Consider the following 19533-nt stretch of genomic DNA (forward strand, 5'->3'; position numbering starts at 1 on the left):
GCGTACAGAGAGTACGAACAGACACAAGAAAAGGCACAGACACAGACGCTGACTAACAACTGAAGTTTGTTGCTTATACGCCACGAAAATATAGCACGTATCAACAAAAAACCAACACGAAGAGAGGCACCGCAAAAGAAGCAAGGCTTGATAGACACTCAAAGCAGTTAGCCAGTGGGACCGTGATTAATATCTAGCCCCCGATAGGAAGGCTAGCTCTTGATCTAAAAGGGCTATTGATGGGGCGCTTACGCAGCTGTCCTGTAATTTCGCGATATTTTGGGCCTCCATGATTTCTCGGGTTACTTTATCGCTGGACCTGCGTAACACTTTCGTGTTGTTGAATGGGGCGCGCATTCACAATCTCGGCAGTGGATGCCCAGGTGTCCTGAAATTCTCACGGTCACATTGTATTTATATTTAACAATCTTTTGTTAAGGCATCGGCCGGTCTGGCCGACGTAAGTGCGTCTGCAAGACAAGGGAATGGAATAGACGACTCCCTCAGTACATGACACGAACTTGTCGCGGTGATTAGTGGTGCAGCCAACCTTCGTCCGACCCATCTGATTCACTCGTTTGCAAGACCTGACAAGCGGTCAGGAGCCGAAAACAGAACCTGTATCCCATTTCTGCTGCCTATTTTTCCTCAGGTTGTGGGAGATGCCATGTACGTAGGGAATGACCGCACACGTTTTGTCTTTGTCTCTTGCGCGAGTCTTATCTGTCCTTAACATTGTTTCTGCCACTGAGGATAGGAGGGTTATCGGGTACCCAGCCTGTACGAGACGGCACTTCTGGTTCAAAAAGCTGTTTTTTTAGCTTGTGCTCGCATGTTTTCTTGATGGCACTGGTTGGGCCACGCCTACGTCCGTCCGATCCTTTCAATCCATTTCCATCAACAGTCACCTTATCACCCCAGTTGATCACTGTACTTTTTAGGTGTGGAACTCGACTGCCACCTTAAATTTCATCTTCACGTGTCTAATGTAAAAAATAAAAATGGCTCACGGTGTACGCGTTCTTATCGAGCGCGATTGCATTTCTCCTTTTCTACTCTCTTATCCCTTTATTACGCTTTTGTTCATTCTCACCTTAACTACAACATTGAATCATGGGGTAATACATACAACAGCCACTTGGCATCATTGCAGACCATTCAAAACCGGGCCATTCGTCTATAACGTTTTCATCGCGTTCTGTTAACGCAATCAGTTATTGCACTCCTACAATATTTAAGTGTGTCCGATCTTACTAAATATAATCTCGCCATTTTTGTTTTTAGGGCACTGCAGAACGACATTCCGGTTTCATAATACCAAGGGCATCCCTCGTTAACACTACAATACTGGATTTGCTGGAAACAATAATTTCATATTACCCATAGTTCGCACGAATTACGGCAAGCAGTCGCTACATTTCTCAGCACTTGCTTTTACAGCGAAAGCTGTTATGAGATAATTTCACCAGCCGTTTTTGGCGCCGTAGTTGTCCGCCGCCCCGCCGCCGCCGCCGGTGTCCGTAGCCAGTATCGCTTGAAATAAGAAAAAAAACTAAATAAGAAAAAAATTCCAGGATGGAACGAGGTTCGAACCTAGGCCCTCTGCGTGGGAGCCCAGTATTCAACCTCTGAGCCATGTCGGTGCTTGTAACTGCTTTGCAAAACGGTCCTATACAGGCTTCATGTCGGGAAGGAACCACATTAGCAATGCAATATAGCGTGGTAGAAGTGTAAATAAGCACCAAGCGTCGCACAACGCGAATTCTGTAACCAGCGTCACACAATGCGAATTGCGCAACGAGTAGGTTGTTGAATGCTTCCAACCATTACGAAAGGCTCTGCCATAATTCTTCATCGTCATTAGGCACAGCATCAATAAAGTGCGCATAATCCCTTACATGCGTTAGCAGGTACCAACGCTCTCCGTAGAATGACGAAAAATGGCACAGTGCCTGCTGCCCTACTTCTCAAAAATTACAATGATTTATAGCGTAGGGGATTCTTCGCAAGTGCTCTTGTATTGGTTGCCAAGGAAGCCCGTAAGCGCGTGATCCATTTCCTCGAGGTCCAGTAAAGTTCTCCACCCTCCCCGTCTCTCTCCCACGTCAACGTATGTTATACAGCATGACGGGAGAGGGAAATAGGGACTGGCGTCACCCGATGCAAATTACATAACTGGTGGGCCGTTTAAAGCTTCCAACCCATTACAAGGAGCTGAGCCATAATTCTTCATCGTCATTCGTCGCGTCAACAAAGTTCACATAATGCCTTACAGACGTGTAGTTGGTGCCTCGCTTCTCTGCAGAATGACAAATAATGGCTTAGAGGGCTTCCCAACTTCACAAAAATTGTGATTTATGGCGTAGTGGGAACCTTTCTAGTGTACTTGTATTGTAGCCTCAAGAGAGCTTACAACGGCCTCTAGAAACGCCGCTCTTCCAGCTGTCGCTGTGACTGTGCTGCGGTTTCAGCGCAGGCCTGGCGTTTTTTGGAATTCGCTACCATCTACTCTAAAATCACTAAATGCTCATAGGTTCCGATATGAACTTAAGCATTTTCTGCTTGATTATTCTGATTCCGGTTCTTCACTGCTTTAGGTGTTCTCATTCAGTAGTTTTTTCTATCTTCTCATCTTTCCTCATTCTTTATTCCTTTTCTGCGATTTCCCTTATTTGTTATTTGTTTTTATTTTTTGTTTATTGGTTTGAGCTTTACTAGTTTTATAGGGCATTTCCGTTTATTCCTTTGAAATGTCTCCCACTGTCCTTACTCTCATTGACTATGGCACACTACTTGTTCATGCTTTTTGTGAAAGCTGTTTATCAGTTATTTTCTTACTTGATTCGCATTAGTCATTATTAATATTATTATTAAGTCCATGAACTGCCAATTTACTTGTGTTAATCATTATGTTATCATGTAGGGAGGTCCCAATTCAGTTTGTAACTTTGGGACCTCCTTCTGTATATAGTAATCATGTATTCTTTCCTTTGTTTGACGTGAAAAATAAAATGATTCTGATTCTGATTCTGAAGCACGAATGTATGATGCTGCGCTTAACCAACTTCGAGTGGGCTGAATCGAAGGGAAGGATTGTTTGTTAGCCCGAGGCTCAAATGCCCAGCACATGATTGCTGGTAAAATATAAACCTAATTCTAAAAACCTCATGCAACCATTGGATGGCAGTTCGTGGGACAATCAAGGGGTTTAAAACACTTGAAAACTGAGAAAGAATACTTGGAGCCTGCAAATGGATGGCTTCCTGACGGCAATCGAGAATTACAAGGTAATCATCGACAAATCTGAACACTCGCTTCACAATGCTATCGCGAAAGAACTCGTTAAAAACTCTGTCGTGCATAGCCAGAAAAGGTCACTGAGGATCGGTGCAATAGACGCACCTATACATATACCTTTCTTTTGAATAAAAAACGAACCATTCCATTCTTCGTAGGTCGATTTCAGGTAAAAGGAAAGCAGCTCTATGAAGTCGGCAGTTGACATGCTACTGGCGTTTTGGACAGCTCCATGCTGGTCAATGCAGTCTTTGATACAACTGATCAAGTCTTGATGAGGTATGGCATAAGTATTTACGTCAATCGAGAAACCTACTAAGGTCTTGTCTCACAACCTGAGAAAGATAGGCAGCAGAAATGGGATACACGTTCTGTTTTCAGCTCCTGACCGCTTGTCAGGTCTTTGCAAACGAGTGAATCAGATGGTCGGACGAAGGTTGGCTGCACCACTAATCACCGCGACAAGTTCGTGTCATGTACTGAGGGAGTCGTCTATTCCTTCCCTTGTCTTGCAGACGCACTTACGTCGGCCAGACCGGCCGATGCCTTAACAAAGATTGTTACAATATAATACAATGTGACCGTGCGAATTTCAGGACACTTGGGATCTACTGCCGAGATTGTGAATGCGCGCCCCAATTCAACAACACGAAAGTATTACGCAGGTCCAGCGATAAAGTAACCCGAGAAATCATGGAGGCCCAAAATATCGCGAAATTACAGGACAGCTGCGTAAGCGCCCCATCATTAGCCCTTTAGATCAAGAGCTAGCCTTCCTATCGGGGGCTAGATATAATCACGGTCCCACTGGCTAACTGCTTTGAGTGTCCTATCAAGCCTTGCTTCTTTGCTGTGCCTCTCTTCGTATTGGTTTTTTGTTGATACGTGCTATTTATTTTCGTGGCGTATGAGCAACAAACTTCAGTTGTTAGTCAGCGTCTGTGTCTGTGCCTTTTCTTGTGTCTGTTTGTACTCGTCTGTACGCGCTGTTTTCGCCTCGCTATGAACACCAACAAGCTCGAAACGTGTTATTCGATGCCTAATCAGACAGCAGTTTCCTTTTTTTCTGTAGTTAGAACAACCAAAAACGGCACAGTGGTTTCCCGTTGACCTTTCGCTGACTGACATCGCAGTAAAAGACAAGAAATCCGCAGGTAGACCTAAAACACGCAAAAATTGTTCGACAACGCCACTCATCCATGCATCAGCCCGCACACTCGGCGCCGTCGGGCACGAGCCAGGAGGAAAGCGCTGGTTGCCAGTCCGGTCCTCGTCGCCCGATGCAACGGTCCATAGAGGAGCGGTTCTACTCTGTACCCCACGAGCACTTGTTCCTGTCGGTTCTCAGCGCTCGGGAGCGGTCGATTTTCGGAATTCGAATGGAATTTCAGTGGGGGGTTTCCTAGAGCTACTTCAAGTGTACCTCACCTAAACTATTGTGAGCTTCAAGGATATGTCCTATGTACAAAAGCGAGTACCTGCATGGGGTCCAGCGTAGCGCCGGTTTTGACTGAAATCTATCTGGCAGAAAGAGATTGTTTACGTTCGCGGGCGCTTACTGATGAACGCATTGTTCGCGTCTTCAGATATGTCGATGACTATTTAAGGGTCCATCCTGTTAAGGGTCCATCCTTGACGAGGTAGCGGGACATATAGTTGAAGTTTTGAAATCCACAGCCGAGAACTGAATTTAACTTTGACCTGCCAGACAACTCAAGTCCACAGTCAGGCTATTCTTCAAGAATCGTGACCACATATGTCAGGCGTACCCGCCATGGTCGAAGAAGGCCATTTCGCCGTACGTTTCTTGCCACTCAAAGCTCGTTAAGAAGGGCATCGCCAAGTCTTGTTTAAGGTCATCTTTAGTTAAATCCTGCTACCACACTGTCCGAGATGGTTCCACCTCCCAGGTGGCCAGACTCCAAGAAGCAGGCTTTCCGGAGGCTCTACTAAAGGCCATAGCCGAGTAACCGTTGAAGACCGTTTGTAAGTGTACTGCAGCTTCTCGTGCTGAGAATAAGTAGGAATAGAAAGACGAGGATTTGTGGTTTTGCCCTACGTCCACAAACGTTCGCGTGGCATTAGGAAACTGGCGAGGAAATTTGGTGTAGATGTATTCTGCTCAGCGCAGTGCAAGTTGTCTCCCGTGTGCGCCCTTACGACTCTTAGGAAGAATGGCAGCTGCGGCAAAACCACAACGCCAGTTTGTAGCATGCAGAATGGAGGTAGTCTATGAGATCCCGTTGAGCTGTGTCAGGGTCTACGTGGGCCCAGTGGGATACTTAACTAAACGCTTGTTGGAGCATTCGTATGCTGCAAGTTCAGACAGTGCAAGACACTTGGCGTACATTGTAGGTCCTGCGCTAATTGCAAGCCACTCTTTGAGGAAACAAAAGTGCTGGGGCGCGCCAGAGGAAAAAGGGCACATGAAATATTGCAAGCATCTCTGATCTTGAGGCTCGGCCTAGATAAGAGCGTTAGTGAAGCCTCCGTTTATCTACGTAAAAAACAGCTTGATTTTCTGGGGTAGGTGGTGTGATACTGTCGCGAGAGCTTGTGGGCATATGTGCTGTCAGAAGCGCAAGTTTGATGTCAATACAGTCGAAACCTGCGATAACGAAATCCCGAGGGAACGAAATTCTCACCGCCGAAATATTTTCGGAACACCGGCGAACGCCCATAGGAGTCAATGCATTTCGTAACTCGCGACTAGGAAAGATATTCATATCGCAGTCCCTCATTAACGAAATTTTTGGAACACGAGTGCGCAGATAATCTACTCTCGCACATTAACTATACATTCGAAAACTGCTGAAATGGATTGATGCTACACTTAAATTGTGAAAACTATTGCTACAGCACACTTGAGAAGCCCGCCATGCTGTTAGGTCTATATTCGCCATGGAGAAGCCGCATGATTGACAGACATGCTGAGCCCCCTCGCTTGACAAGGTCTGTCTTTCGAGGTGAAGCAGCTAACGTAGTGTTGCTGAGACTTTTGACCCGGTTCCGGAGTGGCGTGGACTTCTGGACGTTTGTGTCTGTTTAGCGGACTTTTGAAGATTCCTTGGACTATATGAAATTATGTGTGTTCTGTGCATATGTGCATGTGAGTCTAATTCTAAAGCGATGAATATTTGTAATAGATGGGGAGATTTGATGGCATTATTACCATGCATTAAAGAGAAAAAAATCATTGTTTACAAAAAAACATAAAGCTGGCGACAATGATCATGATGATGGCTTGCCGAAACACCTGCTCGTTATCGCGGACTACGTAGCCAAATCCACATTACTCATGCAGTTCCGTTCGTTGGCTTGGCTCTGTGCTTTGCTTTGTCGGCTTTACGCGCACATGGTCGGTGTGAGGAGCCATTTGTGGAGCGTTTGCTTGGTCGCTTGGTGCAACGTGAACTGTGTGTTGCGACTGCCTCGTCCGATTTCGCTGCCTGCGAAGATGCCGCCTCCAACGAAACAGCGGAATTTCGTAGGTAAGGCTGCAATCATCATGAGGTGGAAAAGGGCAGGAAAACAATGGACATCGCCGAAGAATTCGGCGTTGCGCGCAGCTCACTGTCCACGATACTGCGCTGAGCCGCGCTGATCCAGCGGAGCAGGAAGAAGGTCGCCTGTAGGCGCACTTGATAACGGTACTGTGACAGCGCAGTGCCGCCGTCACTGACCAGTGCATGGGGCGAACTTTTTGCCGTGGCAAACGAGATTCCTGATCGAGAGGCATGAAATTTGTGCATGGTAAGGCCCGCCAAAGCAAACTTACCGACTTTTGGAAATAAAATGTGTTTTTTGTAAATTCCATGTCTTTTCTGCCGCATTCTCGCCCCAATGAAATTCCCGCAAGAGCGAAATTTTGTGCTTTCCCCGCCGATTTCGTTATTGCGGGTTTCACTGTAAATTCATTTCTTAGTCCGCGACCGTCATGTCTACTCCTACTTTCTTCCCTTCCGTCCCACCGCAGTTTTTTCAGTTTCAACATTACATACGATAGTTATCTGCTTGCAGAGAGCATGCGTTTTTTTTTCAAAATTCCTGCCGCGACGCCCCACGTCTGACATCTTGTTAACACGGTACTGCCTTCAATAAGCGATCTTGTGTAGCAAAATATTTCATCCGGAAGTGATATAACGGATGCTCAGGCCACAAGAATGCCTAATTTACCATTAAGTTAGTGTTTATGGTTTCTTCCTTGCCAAGAGTGCACAGAACTGGCGAAATTCTCCAGATGAGGACGCCGTGTTGCCGATTTCGCCGCTCATAACTCGCTTGTGTCTTCGGCTGCGTTTCCCATTCTTGGTAGTCATTCCCTTGCTCTAATTGACCGCATGTTGTCATCCCTACGCAATTACGTGGTCTGCCCCGGCCGGCCCAAGTCCATTTCCTGTCTTCCGATCTCTTAATGTTACGTCTAGAATTTTCTTTTTATTACATTGGCTATGTGGCTCTTATCTCTCTCTCGAGTTCAACTGTTACCCTTGTGTGTTCGACTTTCTGCGTCCCGTCTGTAGTCAAAGCAGGGCGGGTGAAGGCCTCAAAGAACAAAAAATAACATGGGGGGGGGGGCGAAGCATGTAGGAAAGGGTGTTTCAGCTCCACTAACGTGAAACCCTTGGAGGGGCGAAGCATGCAGTGTCGCCAGTGTTTCCCACAGCAAATCACTGCTAATGAGCAATGAGATACAAAAGTAAGATTGGACACAGAGACCCGTAGTCGCTTCAGTTAACATGCACGCTGAATCTTTATTGTTCAACTACGCACAAGATAAATCTCCACCGGCAGTACTAGGAGGTCAAGATCGAGCGCCTATATATATGCGGTGGCCGTGAACGGTTGTGCAGCACGAGCAGTCGGTTTTTTCAATCAAGAAACTCGCTAGCAGAGCGCTTTGACGCTGCTGTCGTACTCTTGTTCCAGTGACGGCGTACCCCTGATAGGGTAATGAAGGGGACCTGCGCCGCCACTGTTCATACTTTAAGAGGTGCAGGACGCCAGAGGAGATGGCCGTGACTGCGCTTGTGTTCGTTAGGTCGCATGAGGGACTGGCTACGGGGCGCTCCATCAATCCAAATTTCCATCTTGATATAGTCGTAAGTAATACTGACGGGAATCATTACTGAAACTGAGTGTTTACGCCTACTTGACGATGCATTTTCATCAGCGTTCACTAATGAACACACTACTGCTTCCCTATATTACAGCTAGTGGCTAAGATTTAATAATGATGTGGTGAAGTGCGCGGATGTTAAAGTGCACGCCGCGAAATGGCAGTGGGAGACAACGAAGAAGAACTGGCAAGGGGGTGAAAAGCGAGAATATAATGAACAACAACAACAAAATGAAACACCAAGTGGAGAAAACCACGGCGATCGTTCGGAAGCACGAGGAGCGAGGGAAGCGAACTGGAAGAAGAGGAAGGAGTGGCAGGGAGGAAAGCGGGCCACGCGTCTCGGCCTTTTGATTCTGCATTTTTAAATTACCGTTAATATACTCTAACCTTCTATAATCATTTCACACGTGACCAATTTTACCTATAAATTATTCGTTTCTTGGCCAATCCCCCAGAGTGGGTGAGCCACTTATAAAGGTCATCATCATCATCATCGTCTCGGCCGTCGGGTTTCGGACCCGAGCCATGGGTCTACACTGAAAGAAATTTCCTTAGAATCTACGAACAAAATGTTCGTAAAATTTACAGGATGCCTAACCTTTTATTACAACACGGCAATAACTACCTAAATGCCAACAGACATATGTCAGTTTTTTCAAATTACGGAAGAGTCTGCTTGTATAATGTGCACTTAAAAGTCGTAAAAGTTGGCTTCCATTTCTAATTAATGTTTCTAATTAAGTTCTAATTAATGTTGTGGCTTCCTTTCGAGTATTTTCCAACCAAGAACCCTCGTCGTACCAGGCTACTTTTTTAGGCAAGGTGCCTTTGGCGGAAAGCACGGGGAACGATGTTATAAGTATATATATATATATCTATAATATATATATATATATATATAATATATATATATATATATATCTATATATATATATATATATATATTAGGGGTTGTGCGAATATTCGAAATTTCGAATATTTTTCGAATAGTGTTTGCTATTCGATTCGATTCGCACTGGAATTTTACTATTCGAATTATTCGACTTCCCACAAACCAATACAGTCAACACCCGATTGAAAGTGACCCCTTCAAATTTTTAATATGCTTCACCACATTACACACTCGTATCGAGGCAAAGCTGTCTTTCAAGCTCCGTTACGGTCGAACTTTGCCAAAGCAACGTCCGATTGAAAGTGGTCCCTAGATTTTTAGTATGCTTCACCTCATACACCCCGGTATCGCGGCAAAGCTGCCTTTCAAGCTCCGTTACGGTCGAACTTTGCCAAGAAGCAGTCAACGTCCGATTTGGAAGTGGTCCCTAGATTTTTCGATATGCTTCACCTCAATTACACCCCGGTATTGCTGGCAAAGCTGCCATTCAAGCTCCGTTACGGTCGCAAATGCATTAACTCAAGAAAACGCTGGTTCCAACATGGAGAAGAAAAATGTGGCAGAGGTGGGGGCTCAATTAATGCTGTTTTGGACCTGAAATTTGGGCAGGAAATGTGAAAAATCGGAAGCCGAAGCTTTTTAGCATCCAAAATTTCAGATGTTCTTATAATATAGACGTCTAGGAGGCAGATTTGGAACTTGTCCGCCTCGTCAGTTGAGCTTCCACAGAAGTTCCACAGAAAGAGGAGGAGAGGCTGATTAAACGGCATCTTCGCCTATCACGTGTAAAGTGTTATCGGCAACACTTTGGTTGCACCAAACCATGTACATAAATACAATTCGGCCTCTACATTGCCTCATTCTTGATAAGACAACTATGAACACCACCCCGCAAATGCTTCATCAACCTAGTGAAAAGAAACACTTTCATGTTGCTATCTCATAAGAATATGCTTAGGAATCCTCTCTTAACTTTTTTTTCTGCAATTTCGCTTCGAAGTATTCGAAAAATATTCGATTCGATTCGCACTCACACTTCAATATTCGAATTCGCTTCGCACCCAAAATTTTGCTATTCGCACACGGTGAATATATATATATATATATATATATATATATATATATATATATATATATATATATATATATATATATATATATATATATATATTCACCCTGTGCATGGTTTGTCTTCGTTAATGGCATTTTTAGTTGTGAAGCATCTTATGGCGGGGCTCAAACTGTGTGCGGCGTGAGCACCCTTACTGCGCATGCGCAAGTCCTCTCCGCGGACCTCCTCCCCACTCTCCTTTTCCCCCTCTCTCCTCCCTCTGTCCACTCCCCCTCTGAAACGCGGGCTCGACATGCCGAAACGCTGCTTCGCATCGCCTCATGGCCCCCTTTAGCGGGAGATGGTGTGCCCCTCTCCTGCGCAACGCCGCGATGAGCGCATGCGCGTCTCTTCCCCCTCTCCCTCCTCTCCTTCGCTCCCCCCTCTCGCGCCTGACGACCGCGTTCACCGCTCGCCCTGAGAGAATTAACGGCCAGGCTAGAGGGAAGACACGACGCGCGTAGAGTTCCTCTTCGGGTTCCACGACGCGAGGTCGGTAGCATGCCCAACGAACGCCAACGGAACGCGATCGTGCAAGTGCTCCGGCTTCGCATCGCCTCATGGTCCCCTTTAGCGGGAGATGTTGTAATTTTTAAAGTGCAGAGCGCTTTAGAGGCCAGGGCTGTCGTCATCGTATGCTGTCGTCGTCTCATGTCACTTGGCGTCACGTATAGGCGAAGCCATGTATAGCACAGCCATGTATATATAGCATAGCCATGTGTGGGTGAGAAAACGAAGTGAAGTTGAGTGAGGTTTTCATGTTACCACCTGTCACTTAGGTTCGTCATACAGTCACATCATCATCATCATCATCATCATCATCAACAACAACAGTCACATCAGGCAATACCAATTTTGGTGTATGACAAGCTAGCGAAACGGCCGCGAATGCACCATGAGCGTGACATATAAATCATGACATACATGACATGCATATCATGGTTTTCATGCTACCACCCGTCAGTCATGTTCGTCATACAGGCGCGTCGCTTGTATGATATACACCAATTTTGGTGTATATCAGTCTAGCGAAACGACCGCGAGGGCACCATGAGCTTGGTATGTAAATCATGTCGTACATGACTTGCATGTCATGATTTTCATGTTACCACCTCTCATTTACGTTCGTCATGCAGTCGCGTCGAGTAATACCAGTTTTGGTGTATATCAGTCTAGCGAAACGGCCACGAGTGCGCCATGAGCATGGCATGTAAATCATGCCATGCATGTCATGACTTTCATGTCACCACCTCTCATTTATGTTCGTCATGCAGTCGCGTCGCGCAATACCAGTTTTGGTGCATATCAATCTAGCGAAAAGGCCACGGGTGCGCCATGAGCAAGACATGTCAATCATGTCGTACATGTCATGCGTGTCATTATTTTCATGTTACCACCTCTCATTTACGTTCGTCATACAGTCGCGTCGCGCAATACCAGTTTTGGTGTATATCAGTCTAGCGAAACGGCCACGAGTGCGCCATGAGCATGGCATGTAAACCATGTCGTACATGCCACGCATGTCATAACTTTCATGTTACCACCTCTCATTTACGTTCGTCATACAGTCGCGTCACGCAATACCAATTTTGGTGTATATCAAGCTAGCGAAGCGGCCGCGAATGCATGTGAGCATGGCATGTAAATCATGACATACATGTCATGATTTTCATGGTACCAACTATTATTCCATGTTCTTCAGACAGTCACATCGCGCAACGCCAATTTTGGTGTATATCAATCTAGCGAAACAAGCGCGAGCGCACCATGAGCGTGGTATGTAAATCATGTCGTACATGACTTGCATGTCATGATTTTCATGTTGCCACCTCTCATTTACGTTCGCCATACAGTCGTGTCGCGCACTACCAATTTTGGTGTATATCAGTCTAGCGAAACGGCCACGAGTGCGCCATGAGTATGGCATGTAAATCATGACATACATGACATGTATGTCATGGTTTTCATGTTACCACCTGTTATTCATGTTCCTTATACAGTCACATCGCACAACACCAAGTTTGGTGTATATCAATTTAGCGAAACGGCCGCGAGTGCGCCATGAGCGTGGCATGTAAACCATGTCGTACATGGCATGCATGTCATGATTTTCATGTTACCACGTGTCAGTTATGTTTGTCATACAGAAATGTCTGCTCATACCAGTTTTCGTATATATCCATTCATTTAAACGGCCGCGAGCGCCCCGAGACCATGTCACGTAAATCATGCTGCACATGACATGCGGGTCATGAGTTGCATGTCAGGACCTGTCATTATGTTTGTCACGGACTCTTGTCACGCCATGCCAATTTTGGTATATATGAAACTAACGGTACGGCCGCAAGAGCCCCAAGGCCGTGGAATGTAAATCATGCTGTTCATGACATGCATGTCATGATTTTCATGCTATGACCTGTCATTTGTGTTCGTAATAAGGTCATGTTATGCCACACCAATTTTGGTATACACCCGATTAACGAAACGGCCAGGAAAGCACAAAGTCGTAGGCGGCTAGATAGATAGATAGATAGATAGATAGATAGATAGATAGATAGATAGATAGATAGATAGATAGATAGATAGATAGATAGATAGATAGATAGATAGATAGATACGCTCAAAATCGCAGAAGTTCGCTAAGAAATGCTTCGCATTTTAAAAAGTGGGGTTAGCGAATGACGCTTCGCGATGAGCCTGTACTGGTGTGCTTTTTGTTCTTTTCCATCGCTATTTATGATCCTTCCGATAACGGACCGTTTCGTGCGCATGTATGAGTGTGTTGTTGCCGCTAGACTAGGCTCGCGTCATGAAGGAAGCAGAGTAACGTAGCAGTAGCGAGGGTAGAGCGAGGGCAGAGCGGCGGCGATCGTCACAACCTGCGAGATGCAGCGCGTCCTGAAGCGTCGCACAGGACAGGCCGACAAGGTAGGGGCATGAAAGAGAGAGGTAGGAGGGTGAAGGGGAAAAAAATAGGAGGATGGTCGCACTCTGCTCGCGTGTCCCTCGGCAGCAGAAACCCGCGGCGCGGGCCGCCCCAAGGAGAGAAGTAGTCAAGCAGGTCGGCAGGGGAGAGAAGGATGCCAGCAGCATCTCGTGACGGGCGCACGGTCGCGGGAGAAGTCAGGAGACAGCTAAATACGGGCCTCAAAGGCGCGTAAACAGATCGGCGCCGCCGAAAAAATCGAGCAGAGCATAACACGCCTGCAAGACCAAGAAGTGCAGTGCGCGAGTCACACAGGACGTTTTGTGTGCATGTGCGAGTATGTTCTTGGCGCGTTTCAAAGCCGCTAGACTAGGCTCGCGTCATGAAGGAAGCAGAGTAACGTAGCGAGGGCAGAGCGGCGGCGATCGTCACAGCCTGCGAGATGCAGCGCGTCCTGAAGCGTCGCACAGGGCAGGCGGACAAGGTCAACAAGGTGGTGGTGGTAGTGGTTTGAAGAGGAAAAGGCGCCTAATTTCTGCAGCCCGGTCGGGAGCACGGCGCACGCCTCAACAAGGTACCGAAAGAGTAGGATAAAGAAGGGGGGAAGAGAGAGAACAGAAAACGCAAGGAGGAGTGTGCACTCCGTAACTCAGTTCAAATCACCCGCCTCGCTCGAGCCAATCACGTCAAGCCAAAGACGTGCGTGCGGGACCACACAAAAGAAAAACAATTTTCGACAAAACAGATCCTACCACAACAAAATTGCTCCGTGCTTGTATACTTATAATGTTTGTTGATATCACGCGGGGTCATCATTGCTGTCAGTTGATAATTAAAGATATAACGCAACTAAATTCAAATCACCCGCCGCGCGAGAGCCAATCCCTTCAAACCAAAACCACGCGTGCGGGACCACGTTCAGCGCGATAAAAAAAAAATGTACCGGCGTGGGGAATCGAAGGTGGTGCCGTGATAAGTTCGTTCCGCGCTTGTATATTTGCGGTGTTTATTGATATTATTTGTGCCAATCATCGTTGTCAGTCGTCGACTGGAAGTGTATCGCGTGTGGGATGGAATGGGCGGCCAAAGGTGTGTCAAGATTTTGTGTTGGTGTTCTGTGGTGTGTCGTTGTAGCCTCAACGGGCTCGTCGCTATGTCTGCGCGCTCAGCGCTGCGTGATCGGCGTGCTTTCCACGTTTCTTGATTACTCACGGTTATTGCGTGGTTCAATCGAGTGCATCTACTAAGACAGTCCACCGCCCAGTGCCTTGTCTGACGACGACGGCGACTGTAAAGCACAAGCGTGCGCCTCAGCGGATGCCTAGGTGAGTTCAACTCGCCAAATTGCGTAACTATGTGATCTTACTGTGTGATGACATTTATGCAGGTAAGGCAGCCCGGGTGGCGTGTTCACACAGCAGTGATGATGTACGAGAAAGGTTGTCTGATAGGCAAGTATGGATTCTGCTACAGGTAGTATCTGCTTTTCTGTGATGGTTTGTTATACACTTCTAGTAGTTGCTCTATTTGTGTCATTTTAAGCCTGGTGCTGTGCGATGTCAGTGCGCGTTAAAGAAAACCAGATCCCCAAAATTTCCGGAGCCCCTCCGCTACGGCGTGTCTCATAATCATATCGTGGTTTTGGCACGTAAAACCCCGAATGTTAATATCGCGAGGTCATCGCTTGAACCGATTGTTCAATCGCCTGCCGCCATAAAAATTCGCCTGCTTTTGAACGCACTGGTCGCCTCGTACATTTTCTGTGAATAAAATGCATCGGTAATAATGAACTAACGTGCAAATCAACTACAATGCAGTAGACGGGGACGCAGATAGACACAAAACGCTTGTCAAGCTGCTCAGAAGCGTATGTATCGCTGGTTGCGTCACCATCTACTGGGTGATTCCACGAGAGATCGAACATGCCTGTCCGGTCGCAATTTTTGTTTTGCCTGGGTTTTTAATATGTTATGTGGGCACATTCAAAGTGCACGGAACCGAAAATTTTATTTCCATGAAACGCTCCCAGCGCGCCAAAAAAATATTTGAAGGTGGCGGCTCGGGCCTCTTGCTTTTGCTCACTGTGATGTTTTCGGATTTCACGGCCGAATTTAGCGCGAACTATAAATGATGTGTCCAAAATTTTTTCTGCTGGTTTTAATACGCACTACTGTGAATTACATCCATGCTTTTTTTATGCTGTCCTCAAAAAGAAGAAAATGTGAAAAAATGGCAAACACGGCCGAAATCAAAAAAGGGTCCTAAGTGTGAGGGGCCTTGGCGCCTTTGCTATTACAAACAGAAATTTGAAAACAATGTCAAATATAGAAAACAGCCTTTGCAACATTTATACGGAAGATCATTTTCCTACAAGCAGCGCAAAAAAAGAAAAAAATAGTTAAAGCGAGTTTTTTTCAAAAAAGTACATTTTCAAAAAATAAAATAAAAAAACTCCGGTCTCAATCTTGACGACAATTTTTTATCGAAGAGCGCTTATGTCAGTGAACACACGGTTTTAATATCATATGTCCTCATTTGCTTTGTTTACGAGATATAACTGGCCAAAATGACCCTTGCAGTGTGTGCTCACTTCAGTGCGACTGATGGTTGTTATCAGCTTGCATTGTGCATAAATCTCAGTTTTAATTATTCTATTGCAGCAAAATCTTGCTCTGGTGGCTTTTCGTCAAGAAAAATGTGTTCTCAGATTTTATTTGCTTCTAGCGTGTGCGAAAGTGGGCTGCTGCCGCCTTCTAAAGGGTGATTCCACGAGCGATCGAACATGCCTGTCCGGTCGATATTTTTGTTTTTCCTGGGTTTTTTATATGTTATGTGGGCACATTCAAAGTGCACGGAACTGAAAATTTTATTTCCAAGAAACGCTCCCAGCGTGCCAAAAAAATATTTGAAGTTCGCGGCGCGGACCTCCTGTTTTTGTTCACTGCAATGTTTTCGGATTTCACGGCCGAATTAACGCGAACTATAAATAATGTGTCGAAAATTTTTTTGTTGGTTTTAATATGCATTACTGTGTCCATGCTTTTTTATGCCGTCCTCAAAAGAAAAAAAAAATGTGAAAAAAAGTGGCAAACCCGGTCCAAATCAACAAAGTTTGCTAAGTTTGATGCACCTTGGCGCCTTTCCTATTTCACACAGAAACTTCACAAAAGTGTCAAGTATTTGAAGGAGCCTTTGCAACATTTATGCGGCAGATTGTTTTCCGAAAGGCAGCGCAAAATAAGAAGAAAATGGTTAAAGGAGCGAGTTTTTTTCAAAAAAGTACATTTTCAAAAAATAAAAGAACTCGGGCCTTAATTTTGACATTTTTTATCGAAGAGCGCTTATGTCAGTGAAAACACCATGTTAATATGTACGTCCTCATTTTCCTTGTTCATGAGATTTAAGGGGCCAAAATTACTCTTGCTGTGTGCGCTCACTTCAGTGCGATTGATAGTTGTCATCAGCTTGCATCGCACGTAAATCTAGTTCTAATTATTTTCCTGCAGTAAAACTTTGCTCTGGTGTCTTGTCGTCAAGAAAAATGTATTCTCAAACTTTAATTGTGTCTAGCGTATGCGGGGGTGGGCTGCTGCCGCTCTCTAAAGGCCTAACGCGTAAGCAGTTTGCTGCTTATAACCTCAACTTACCCAGCCTGTATTCGCTAATCAGAAGAACGCGAGACACCGCGAACACATGGTTTAGGTCACTTTGTCAAAACTCTCCTTGCACACAGAATAAAGCATCTCTATGCAGCGAGGGCCAACTTAATCTGTAACTAAATGCCACAATCAGCAGGCGCGCTGTATTGCAGTTGTTTTCTCACTGCCTGCTTGCTTCCCTTCCATTACGTGCATCGTACACTCTAACCATCTGACCCATTTGATGCACACTGTGCCTAAACATTTTTAAAAAGTTAGCTCAATCATTTTCGAGCCGTTTATTTTACTTCCCGCTATCACATGTTTTCGGCGTCGCAGATAACGTCTTGCTGTACCATCTCGACTTTACCTCAGCATTTCAGCAGCCAGAAAACGTGCGGTGCGGCATGATTAAGCCATGAGTGGCCGAAGCTGAGCAATTGATGATGTCTTGTTGCCACTTTACTAAAGTGCTTTCCCACGTCGAGGACAGCAGAGGTCTTTGGTGGCGCCAGACGGACATTACCCTTAGTTTTGACAATGAGTGTGGCCTACAAATTAATTAGCAGAGACAGTTGGGCGAGTTGGTTGATGTTCATCTTTAAAAGGCGCGAAAAAAACCACAACGGACAGGTAGGAAGGAGACATACATCGGACAAACTGGACGGTGTGTAAACATACGCTTGCGTGAACATGAAAGGTCGTTGAAGACCGACAAGCTTTCACACTTATCTGCGCATTGTCATGCTTGTGGGTGTCTTCCTTTGTTTAAAGAAGCAGCTATTTTGTTTTCGAACCGAGTTCAAAGGACTCGTGAAATTGTGGAAGCCCCCTATATTTCTAAATCGGGTGTTTCTTGTATAAGCTGTCCGTCCGTGGCGCTATCAAGCCGAGAGGTAGATTACCTTGATATAACTTAAGCTGGTGAGAAAAAACGTGCCTGGTGTTTTATCTCTTATATGCATATTCATTCTGCGGTGGTCTGGTTTTTGTCTTGTTTTTTGTAATGTGTGTGTATATCTTCTTTCGCTTTTTGATTAAAGCTTCAGTTGCTAGAAAGCGCGTCGTCCTGTCTCCTTCCTACCTGTCCGTTGTGGTTTTTTTCGCGCCTTTTAAAGATGAACTACAAATTAATTATTACAGCCCAAAGCGCTTAGACACCCTTAGTCATAAAATGTTAAACCGTGAGCAGTTCTGGAAACGCATTCATGACAGCTGCGCAGATGTGAGATAATTTGTGCGGCGCCGTTCAGTATAAACGCTTCGACTTGTTCTAGGTCTAGCTGTTCACTACACGCGATGCCCGCGGCCCATGGCTAGGTCCTATTATTCTGGGCCGATTATTTACGCGTTCACAAAAAGAAGATTGCTGAGGAAAATTTTCGTTGCGCAAATTTTCTTTCTTTGCTCTTTTTGTTGTTACCTACCTCCAGAAGCTACTGTCATAGGCTGAGGATCTTTGCGACACCTGCGAAGTCTGCTTGCATTGCTTTACGCTCCTCAAGGAAAACCTGTCTACATCTAACCGCGATGAGGTAGACCAGGCATTTCTTCAGGAAGAAGAAGCGATTGATATCTTGAACAGGCGCGCCCATCTTTCCTCTGATGATTCTAGGCGAGGTTGTTGGCTGCAAACTTTTACACGTTAGCCATTTAGAGGGCGGCAGCAGCCCACTTTTGCACACGCTAGACACAAATAAAATCTGAGAAAACATTTTTCTTGACGAAAAGTCACCACAGCAAGGTTTTGCTGCAGCAGAATAATTAAAACTGAGATTTACGCACAATGCAAGCTAATAACAACCATCAATCGCACTGAAGTGAGCACACACAGCAAGGGTCATTTTGGCCAGATATATCTCGTAAACAAAGCAAATGAGGACATATGATATTAAAACCGTGTGTTCACTGACATAAGCGCTCTTCGATAAAAAATTCTCATCAAAATTGAGACCGGAGTTTTTTTATCTTATTTTTTGAAAATGTACTTTTTTGAAAAAACTCGCTCTTTTAACTATTTTTTTCTTTTTTTGCGCTGCCTGTAGGAAAATTATTTTCCGTATAAATGTTGCAAATGCTCTTTTCTATATTTGACATTGTTTTCAAGTTTCTGTTTGTAATAGCAAAGGCGCCTCAAACTTAGGACCCTTTTTTGATTTCGGCCGTGTTTGCATTTTTTCACATTTTCTTCTTTTTGGGGACAGCATAAAAAAAGCATGGATGTAATTCACAGTAATGCGTATTAAAACCAGCAAAAAAAATTTTCGACACATCATTTATAGTTCGCGCTAAATTCGGCCGTGAAATCCGAAAACATTGCAGTGAGCAGAAACAGGAGGCCCGCGCCGCCACCTTCAAATAATTTTTCTTGGAAATAAAATTTTCGGTTCCGCGCACTTTGGACGTGCCCACATAACATATAAAAAACCCAGGCAAAACAAAAATTGCGATCGGACAGGCATGTTCGATCTCTCGTGGAATCACCCTACTGTGCTGCGCTTGATCAATCCATGACCAATAGCATAATTCTTCTATGGTGAGGATTTC

Source organism: Rhipicephalus sanguineus, chromosome 6 (genome assembly GCF_013339695.2).
Source record: "Rhipicephalus sanguineus isolate Rsan-2018 chromosome 6, BIME_Rsan_1.4, whole genome shotgun sequence".
Lineage (NCBI taxonomy): Eukaryota > Metazoa > Arthropoda > Arachnida > Ixodida > Ixodidae > Rhipicephalus > Rhipicephalus sanguineus.